Consider the following 10989-nt stretch of genomic DNA (forward strand, 5'->3'; position numbering starts at 1 on the left):
AATTGGGAAGTTAGGTACGTAATAGGTTCCGCCGCTGAACTTGCTATGCATGGGTCACTGTCGGGTTTGGGTCATATCGTGTAGGATAAATTGGGGTAAATTGGAAATGTGGATTGAAATAGGTCATTGGATTTCATTTTATTCACGTGTCAACTTCACAGAGGTAGGAGGTAGATGGTTGGAGCTTAAGTGGTTAGAGAGGAGCTGGATCCTACCTTCTGTAGTCTTTTTGTATTATCTTTGTCACCTCTTGTATACTTTGTTATCTTGTATAATCCAATCCTTGGTAGACCTATTTCGTATATGTCTATCTTGTATATCTCCCCATATCTTGGTTTTTGGCCTGGACAAAACCATGGGAAAACTAGGATCTCGAACCTTGGTTCCAACTTCCAACTAGGTCACATTCTTTTGCGCAACCAAGGGAAAGAAGAATGATGGATTTGTTTGGCGATTAAGGGAAAACTAGACAAGATTGGTTCGATCTTCTGATCCAAACAATTGCTAGCCCAATGAATTGCACAATGATTGCTATGAATTGTACAATGTAACTGCTTTATACATTTTACCCATCATGTGCAAAGAATGGTAAATATGTAAACGGATCGAATACGAATCGAGTATGGATTGAATGTGATCGGATCTGAATATTCCCTGATCGGATACAAATACCTCTCAATGGAGGCGAATCAAATTCGAATCTAAACTTCAAGAACCCTTAAAATCATTAATTAGCTATATATATATATATATATATTTTATTATAGTTGATTATCTATTCGGATAGAATAATTATTTTCCAGATAGTTTAAATTTGGACCCTGATACCCTTTAATCGGATATGAATAACCCTACACGAATACAGATGTAGATCGAATTTGGATTTTTGGCTAGCTGTTTACATCCATAAAGAATGGAATATAGTATATGTATCTGCTTTTTAAAATATTTTACATCGTCTATTCTTAACTGAAAAAAATTGAACATACCATATAAGAAAGGATATTGACAAGCATCACGGATATGAACAAAACAAAGAGATTATACAAGGGGCATGCTTAGTCCAACAGTAAGATACGAATGTAGCGACCTGATCACCAAGCAGTTGGAACTGTCTCTCGACATTCTCAGTGTAAGGCTGTGTAGTTCTCACCCCCTAGACCTTGGACAGGAGCCTCGTGCATTGGGTACAACCTTTTTTTTTTTTTTTTTAATAATTGACTGGCACTTAAAGCTTATTTTGCACTTTAAGAGCTAAGCACATCTTAAATTAACTAACTCATCAGGAAGTATATAGAAGGCCTACCCCAATGCGAGAGGCTCTCGCCATTGCTAGGTCTAGGGAGGGTCATAACATATGCAGCCTTACCTCTGCTTCGCAGAGAGATTGTTTCCTGGCTCAAAACTCGCGACCACTAGAACGTGTAATGGAACAATCTACCATTGTGCCAAGGCCCACCTTATTGTTCAGTAAATATATCCAAAGTGTAAAAGACTTGAGCAAATTTTAGATTGGAGGTTTGAAGCTCAAGTTTGGCAGGAATAATATTCTACGATTAGCAACTCATTTATTTTCAAACCTACCCATTTACTATCTATTATTGACAATCCTTTATCTTGGAATGAGGAAACAGTCAAAGTTTGCGAAATTCCTCATGATGTGAGAATCAAGATATTGAACAGAGCTCTGGAATTTTGTTCATCCCTCGTCGTAATAATATCTCGGGGTTTGCAACGATAACTTGGTGTATCTACTATACGACCATTAACTAAACTACCAGATACCTCAACCAATGTAACAACAATGCAATGATCCCATTGAAGGAAAAATACAGAATGGAGAATTGTGAACTACTCTGCATATGTGCTGCCTATATACCACAATGAGAAATATGAACAGGACTGTCCCGAGTGCTTAATCAGTTCTTTGGTTTGTGAACACAACTTCAAGACTTCTAAACTCCCTCAAAATTGAGTGTCATTTCATCATTATGACAGCTATAACAAGAGATCTAGGCTATGATGTTGAAGAGAAACACATGCAAGTTCACAAGGGAAAAGCCATGACTATGTTGAAATGATCTTCGTATCATAACCCTTCAAGATCTGGAATGATCTTTACTATGATTCAGAGGCACTTGCTGCATGCTTTTAAGTTCATGGAATTTCCACATATTTCGCTTCTTAATTCCATTTCTGAACATTGAACTTCCTGTACAGTCTCCATCAGTTGCACATGAACTACGCTTTTTGTGCTGATGAACTCTTTTCCTTTTCAAGTATTCGGATGTCTCTGCCTGAACTGCTAAATCAACAAACAAAATACAGAGTTACTAAACTGGATTAATCTGCTAAAAATAGACCAAACAAAATACAAAATGCAAAGTTAATATCACCTAGGACAACAAAGGCAGAACTTGGAGGGAGTCACACATAATCAATGAGGGTTGACTTAATTAAAATAAAAAATTAGTTGCCTTAAAGAGGAACTGTTGTTTTCTCTTCCCCCTTTCCTCCTCGATAGCACATTTTTCGATAAAAAGAACATATCAGATAAAAATATCTGGCAAATGTGATTTCTAAAAGCACAAAGAAAACAAAGTACTACTACAAAAAGCCAAACTGCAGCACCAGTTGGATAACTCAACATGGTATTAAATCCACCACCAACAATAACTTGATAGCACATCCACGTGCACGACCCAATTGTGAGGGTCAGGTGTACCACCTGTACAGCCACCCATTAGAAGCCACAAGTGAGGAGTGTTTGGGAATATCACACATCAACTAAGTTTGGGACTGTGGATGACTTTATATAACAGTTGGACTTCTTCATCTAATAGCTTTAGCTTTTGGATTTGGATAATTCAAGAGGATCACAATCTAGCTCAGACCAAAAGAAAAAGGAATAAACCACCTTCCAGAAAAGCAAATTAGAAGAGACTAGATCTGCCAAGAAAACCAAAGTATCAATAATAACATGGTCTGGTCCAAGCAAATATAAGAATAGAACTGCCAACAACAACAACAATCATAACCTTATCCCAATTAAATGGGGTCGGCTACATGGATCCGAAATGGAATTTAGAAAATAAAGAAGCATAAAAGAGAGGTTAAAAAGAGGAAAACTGGAGATAAGAGAAGAAGGTAAAGCAATATAGAAAGACACATCATGGAAACATCCCCTAAAGGGGGTTGGCAACACGGGCCCTTGTCCTCCACAAAACTCTATCCGAAGTCATACTAGGGTCGAGCCCTACCCTATGCATATCTTTTCGGACTACCTCAGCCATAGTCATCTTAGGCCTGCCCCTACCTTTCTAGCTCCTTCAAAATGAATCTGGTCAATCTTCCTTACTGAGGCCTCTATAAGTCTCCGTTGGTCATGGCCATACCACCTCAACTGGCTCTCACGAAGTTCCCCATAATCATTTCTAATGTGATCATTCCTTACCCTATCTCTCTTGGTCTTGCCGCATAGACCTCTCAACATTCTCATCTCCGCTACACTCAGTTTATTCAAATTACTCTTCTTGACTATCCAACACTCCGCTCCATACATCATAGCTGATCGTATAACTGTCATCCACCCCACTTTAATTCTGTGGGCAACATCATCTTCTATATCCCCCTTTGTCAATGATAGACCCCAAGTATTTAAAAAATTGCCCCTCTGGGGTGGTTCTTGTTCTCCAAGTTTCACCACTCCCTCACCTCCTATAGATTTTTTTTTGGATGAATAAATAAATTCATTACCAAGAGGAAGAATATATAAGGGGAGAGAAAGAATGGGGGGGGGGAGACTAGACATAGCTAGCTAAACGAGAAACAAAAAACAAATACAACAAGTAGATCAAAGCAGGACCAGAACCAGATCCAGATCCGCAAGCAAGAAGGTCCCAGCTGGAACAAGAAGAACAAAAGGGAGGAGGGGGGAATTTATGCAGCAATAGGGATGCTAGGGGTGGGGGATAGTGTCAATGTGAAAGTTCCAAGAGGTAATAATATGTCCGTTCCTGGCGGAAATAGGCACAGGTCTGTGGGGGAGGAACTGGATTTTGGAGGAAACATCAAAGGAGATGGCTTTCCAAATCTTATCCACAGATTGGGAATTGGAAGACCATCTTCGGGTGTTGCGCTCCATCCAAATATGGTTGATGGTAGTAGAAAAGGTAAGCTTCCCAATAGTATCACAGATATGGGATCCCGAGAAAGTCATGTCAATCCAAATCCTCACTGTCAAAAGGAAGAATAGGCCTCGAAGAGGGCCAACATTTAGAGAGGACCAATTTCCAAATAGAGGAAGAGAGGGGGCAAGAGAAGAAGAGGAGAGGAAAATCTTCGGAATCATTGGGGCAAAGACAACAGGAGGGAGGGCAGGGATATGTCAGTGGATGAGGAAGGCTTGGGTGGGAAGATAGTTGGAGAGACATCTCCATAGAGTGAAACTATGGCGAGGGATATGGCCTTTGAACCAAACAAGGTTGGCCTAAGGAACCATAGGACTAGAGGTTTGAACAGAAGACCAGGCTGAGGCAGAAGAAAACAACCCATTGGATGAGTGCCTCCAAATGCATTTGTCCTCTCTACCCCGGTGACCAGGAGGAAGAGAGGGGAGGGAGGACCAGAGATCAAAGAGGGGGGGAGAAGAAGGAGGAGGGGACCAGCCAAGGGGGGACAGAATGCTGGAAATAGTGGCCCACTTGGGGATACCCGAAGCATAAATGGTTCTTGGGGAGATCAATGAGGCCAGAATGCCTGCCAGGTGCTAAGGGTCCATCCATAAGGAGGTAGTTTGACCATTTCCAATGGAGAAGGAAATGGCATTGAGAGCCAGAGGACGGAGAGAGAGGATTTTCTGCCAGATCCAGGAACTATCAGGAGGAACTGGGATAGTCCAGAGAGAGTGGTGCTTGAGGAGGTGGGAGTGGATCAAGTCAACCCAAATACTCTTATGGTTGGAAACGACTTTCCTAATGAGTTTGAGAATACCCGCCGAGTTGACATCATGGATTCTATGAATTCCAAGACCCCCTTCAGATTTGGAGAGACAGATCTTGCTCTAACTGAGAGGGTGAAGGAATCTGAAGGTATCCACTCCTTTCCAAGGAAGGAGTAGAAGATTCCTTCAATGGATTTGATGATGGTGGCAAGAAGGGAGAAGACAACGGACCAGTAAAGATTCATAGATTGGAGGACCGAGCAGATGAGAGAAAGATGGCCAGCGTAAGAGAGCAGCTTGCCTCTCCAAAGCTAAAGCTTCCTCCTCAGGATGTCCAACAAGGGGGAACAATGATGAGGAGAGCCTGGAGGAGATGAGAGGGAGACCCAGATATTTAACCGGTAGGGACCCCATGGAGAATTCTGTAACGCCAAGCAGGAGATCCCGGGTGTCAGAAGAGATCCCCGAAAGGAAGATACTAGATTTGAGAAGGTCGATGTTGAGACCAGAGAGGGTCTTAAAGGAGCAAAGAGAGTTCATTATGGTGGAGATGGAAAGAGGATCAAGTTTAGAGAAGATCATGATGTCATCAGCAAAGGTAAGATGAGTGAGAAGGCTGGATTTACACTTGGGGACAGGAGAGATCAAGTTCAGGTTAGTGGCCGATTGGATAGACCTAGTGATGAGCACATTTAAGCGTGAAATCTAGGGTAGTAAAACATGCATTTTACATATTTAGAATGGAGCTACCTTGGGTTTTACTCTCTTTTTGCAGGTTTTATATTTTCAAGGCCTTAAGGACTATCGGGCGCTATATCTTCAATTTTACACGTAAAGAGGTCCTATTTCTTTTCATGGTTACGAAGAGGACGAAATTCTGAGCAAGATGGACGTGTTCAATTAAAAGTACACATTCGTTTGGTCACCCGTACAAATGATTATTCTTTTCGGGCCAAAAAAGAATAATGGATCAGAACTGAACCGAGATGCAGAACCAACCCGTTTGTAATTGTCCCAGAGGTACAAGGAATACTCCAAATGCCAACAAGGATCGACGGACCACATCCTTAACTGATTAAAGATTTGTTTTTGGTAACAACAACTACCTAGCGTAGTTGGTGAGCTATGGTGTATAAAATTCCCTTGCTCACCAAGAGGTCTCAAGTTCGAATCTCATGGTTGTTTTTTTTAGAGAATTTGTTGAAGATTTCCTACTTTTCATTCACTTAAAACACTAAGGTCATGGAGGGGATTTCCACATCAAATTAGAAGCAAAGCAAAATCGTGGAAGGGTTCCTGCGCAAGAAGAGAAGAAAAAAAAGGAAAGAAAAAAAAGAAGAGGAGAAATAAAGATTGTCCAAATCTTCTCTCTCCTCCACATCATCACCCACCAAAAGATTGTTCAAATCACATAAAGCAAGAAGAAAATCGTTCCTTGGATTGAGAAAAAGAAGAGAAATAAATTAGAAAAAAAAAGAAAAGAAAATAAGCAAACAAATTATAGGAAATTTCTCAAAATTTATTTCTCTCCTCTCTCCTCCACCTTAGCACTTTTGGTCTCAAAAGATCTCACAATCAATTGTGGGTTTCTCTCTTTTAGGAAAGAGAAATTTGTTACCCTACCTCCCTATTCCCTATAAATACAACTCATGTAAGAGGAGGGGAGATAATTCATTCTTCTTCTAGTTTTTTTTTAGTTGCTCTCTCTTTCTCTTGCTCTCTCTTTAGTTTTAGTTCTTCTTTATCTTTTCTTCAATCACTTTTGTAATAGTTTTTTTTATTTCAATTAATGCAAGCACTCTTTTATTTTTATTCAGCCCTTTTATGTTTATGATTTATGCAATTGAGTTGTAATTTTTTAAGTTATAGTTCTAGGCTTAGATCTAGGTGACAAGATCACGAGCCGTGGAGCAATTTTTTTTCAAGTTCAAGCATTGATTCAAGTAAGTAGGCTCCTTCAGTAGTCTTCTCTCCCCCCTCTCATTCCCTCTTCTGACTACCCTTTCTTTCTTAATTTAGGATTTTTATTTTCAGTCGTTATATTATTGCTATCCCTCTCCCCCAAGGTTCATGGCTAGTGTATGTGTTGGCTTTGCCCCTCCTAGCCATAGAACCATCAATTTATTGTTTTTATTTTAATTGTCTCCCTTTCCCTAAAGCCAAATAGAGTAACCCTTGTAAGAGTGACTCTCTGGTCAAGTAGGGAAGCTCATATTATGATGCATCTCTCGGGCTAAGTAGAGAAACCTACTTGTGAGTCTCTCTCTAGCTTTATCCCCTTTCTTTTACTTTATTTTTATTTCAGCATTTTTTTTCCTTTATTTATTTATTTATTTTTTTTAATTGCGTGGGTTATTTATTTTCAGTATTTATTTATTTAATTTTAATTGCGTGGCTTGCGTCTTTAAATTCTTAGATGACGAATGGTTAGGACGTTATTTTTAGGACAGTAATTAGAATTAGATCACAACCATTAATCAGTTCACTTTCGCATTATTAAAAGAAATAAAAAATAAAGTGGCTGCTCTCCCTATGTTCGACCCGTAGCTACACTGATCCGTACGCTTGCGGTTACATTTTAAATCTCAAACAAGTTTTTGGCGCCGTTGCCGGGGAGACAGTTCTATGTTATTTTTCACTTTCTTTTGGTAAATCGGAGTGCTTTGTTTGCTTTGTTTTATATTTTTCCTTTTCTTTTATTGAATTCCTGAGAAGAACAACTTGCAATAATAGTTGTATCAGTGGATGTCGCCATGCCTCACAGTATGATAAAGACAGGTTTCGCCCTGTAGCAGTACCTCAGGAATTGACCTGAGCAACCCCGGATCCCTGCCGGTAAGCTCCCAAAAAGCAAAAAAAAAAATCAAAAAAATCATCAAAAAGTTTTGCTATCCATTCTTTTGTGCTTGTCTTACTTTAGTTGTGGGAAGTTTTTCTGTTGCATGAGTGTTAAGTGGGTATGTAATACTAAGAATCGGTTAGAAAGAAGAGATCCAACAAGTAGTGACCCTATACGTTTGCTCTCTTTAAAACCCTTCAATATGGGAGACCAACAACAAAACCCTTCACCTAAATCTCTGAAAGATAGGTTCTACCCTGCTAGAACAGCCCAACCTTCCTGCATAGTTCTACCACAAGCCCAGGGCAATAATTTTGAACTCAAATCTCAATACATCACTATGTTGCCCCACTTCCATGGGTTGACCTCTGAGGATGCATACCTATTTCTAAGGGAATTTGAAGAGGTATGTGTTCTAATTAAGATCCAACAGCTTTCTGATGATGCTGTTAAGCTTAGGTTTATCACTTTTGCATTAAAAGACCAAGCTAAGAAGTGGTTGTATGGGTTACCCACAAATTCCATAACCTCATGGGAACAGTTCACAGTTGTCTTCCTTAAGAAGTTTTTCCCAACTCACAAGACCAATAAGCTTAGAAGTGATATCCTTCAGTTTAGGCAAAAGCCTAGTGAGTCATTTTCCAAACTTATGGAGAGATTCAAGGATCTACTCCAAGAATGCCCTCACCATGGCCTAGACCTATGGCATTTATGTCAAATAATTTATGAGGGTATTGATTACCCAACTAAACAAATGATAGAGTCTATGTGCCCTGAGGGATTCACATCCTTTACAGATGAAGGAAAGGCATGGGAATTCTTACTTGACTTAGCTGACAAAACCCGTGAGTGGGAATCAACCCAAGAGAGTGAAAGAACCATAGGAGGAAAAGGATATTTTGTGGATGGGATAGTAGCCAAGGAAGCCCATTTGGATAGCCTAATCAAGAGGATTGAGGCTATTGTTCCTAGAGAGCCATCATCAGTCAATTTGGTTAAGATTTGTGCTTGGTGCCAATCCCCTGGACATGTCATAGAAGAATGCCCCAACACCTCTGGGGGCACTTCTAATGATAGTGTTAATGCCTTATACCATAATAATCCATATAGTAACACCTACAATCCAGGATGGAGAAATCACCCAAATTTCTCTTGAAATTAGGGCAACCAAGCAGGACCTTCCAATTTCTATAATCAAGGTCAACCTGGACCCCAAAGGCCTCCCTTTGCACAACAATCTTTTTCCCAAAATACTTTTCCTAGGTCAAATGTAGGACCTCAGGCGAGTTTTCCTAGGGTCCCTCTTCTATCATCTTATCAGCAACCCCTTGGGTTTACCAACATTGGAGAGGCAAGTAGAATAAGTGACTTGGAAAAAAATATGGCCCTCCTCATGACAAGCCATCAAAATCTTACGAGAGAACTTACCCAAGTTGTCTCAATTATGCGTGAGAGGGAGAAGGGAACTTTACCCAGTCAACCAGAGCCTAACCCTAGGCATCATCAGCTTGTTAGTTCACAAGGACCAACTAATGCACCACTGAATATAGTACAAGGTCAGACTCAACAAGGGCCCTCTAACCAATGCAATGTTGTTTATGCCCTTAGGAGTGGTAGAGAGTACCAACAGAGTGTTTCTAAATCTTCTCCATCTATTACTCCTGTTAACTCTTCTTCAGTTGAGGACACAAGTGTGCCTCTTGTTCCAGGTTCCTCTGATGAACCTAAAGATTTTTCTGAAACTAAAGGTGATTTGGTTGAGGAAACCAAAAATGATTCTTCTGAACAGGGGCAAATCCCTAACAGTCCTTATGTTCATCCTATCCCATTTCCTAATCGCTTGGTACACAAAAAGAAGACTACTTCTATGGATAAAATTTTAGAGGTCTTCAAAAAGGTAGAAGTGAACATCCCTCTTTTGGAAGCCATATCCCAGATCCCCGCCTATGCAAAGGTACTAAAAGATTTGTGTACTCACAAACGTATCACTAGTGTGCCCAAAAAGGCGTTCTTGGCAGGTAACATTAGTTCCATAATTACTCAGCCTATAGCAGCCAAGTATAAGGATCCAGGGAGCCCTACTATATCTCGTGTCATAGGCAACACCTATATTGAGCATGCTTTACTTGATCTTGGCGCAAGTGTGAATCTTTTACCTTACCATGTGTACAAGCAACTAGGATTGGGAGAATTGAAAGCCACTGGAACTACTCTTTAGTTGGCAGATAGGTCTGTTAAGATTCCTAAAGGGATGGTTGATGATGTCTTACTAAAGGTGGGGGAATTTATTTTCCCTGTTGATTTCATTGCGTTAGATACCAAGCCCTTCTCAACCAAGGATGAGATCCCAATAATTCTAGGAAGACCATTCTTGGCTACCAGTAATGCATTAATCAATTGCCGGAATGGTTTCCTAAGATTATCTTTTGGTAACCAAACTGTTGAGTTTAACATGTTTAGGATTGGCAAGCAACCACATATGGAAGAAGAGATCAATATGCTTGAGGATTTTCTGATGATTTAGTTACCAACTTTGATATTGATTTTGATTCAGAATTCCAATAGTGTATGGATGAGTTGGATGATGATAGTGAAAATTTCTTTTCTGAAGTCTTGAGTCTTCACACACTTGTGGAGCCCTTAGGACCCCTTTCCAATTCCATTCCCAAACCATCAATAGTTGAGCCCCCTAAGCTAGATCTTAAGGAGCTACCATCTAATTTGAGGTATGCTTTCCTAGGGCCTGACCAGACTCTTCCTGTAATAATTTCTTCAAATTTGACTTCTAGCCAGGAAGAGGAGTTACTTAAAGTGTTAAAAGATAATAAGGAAGCTATAGGTTGGACCATGGTTGATATCAAGGGTATAAGCCCTTCCATTGTGCAACATCATATACATCTTATGGAGGATTCCAAACCATCCACGGAACCCCAAAGAAGAGCTAACCCAGTGATGATGGAAGCCATTAAGAAAGAGATCCTAAAGTGCTTGGATCATGGAATAATTTATCCTATTTCTACAGCCAATGGGTAAGCCCAGTTCACGTAGTGCCTAAGAAGTCTGGTGTGACTGTAGTTTCTAATGTCAATAATGAGTTGATCCCTACCCGTGTCCAAACAGGATGGTGTGTGTGCATTGACTACAGGAAGTTAAATGCGGCAACCTGGAAGGACCACTTCCCATTGCCATTCATTGACCAGATGTTAGA

At 40.2% G+C, this 10989-nt stretch overlaps 1 protein-coding gene and 1 non-coding gene across 5 annotated transcripts in view; both read right to left on the bottom strand.

Annotated features, from left to right (window-relative positions):
* Positions 1-1794: 1794 nt before the first annotated feature.
* Positions 1795-10989, bottom strand: part of LOC122059593 (protein DOUBLE-STRAND BREAK FORMATION) — a 131802-nt gene continuing 122607 nt past the window's right edge. For 3 of the 4 annotated variants that reach the window (XM_042622470.1, XM_042622472.1, XM_042622473.1), the window contains one exon: positions 1795-2302. The gene's annotated coding sequence lies outside the window, so the exon portion shown is untranslated. Of the gene's footprint in view, positions 2306-10989 lie in introns of all 4 variants that reach the window. The other variant, XM_042622471.1, reaches the window with a different exon arrangement.
* LOC122060344 lies at positions 8371-8477 on the bottom strand. Its single transcript, XR_006134363.1, has one exon. It is a non-coding gene; the product is annotated as a small nucleolar RNA R71 (small nucleolar RNA).

The sequence above is a fragment of the Macadamia integrifolia genome, chromosome 13, assembly GCF_013358625.1.
Source record: "Macadamia integrifolia cultivar HAES 741 chromosome 13, SCU_Mint_v3, whole genome shotgun sequence".
NCBI classification, from domain to species: domain Eukaryota; kingdom Viridiplantae; phylum Streptophyta; class Magnoliopsida; order Proteales; family Proteaceae; genus Macadamia; species Macadamia integrifolia.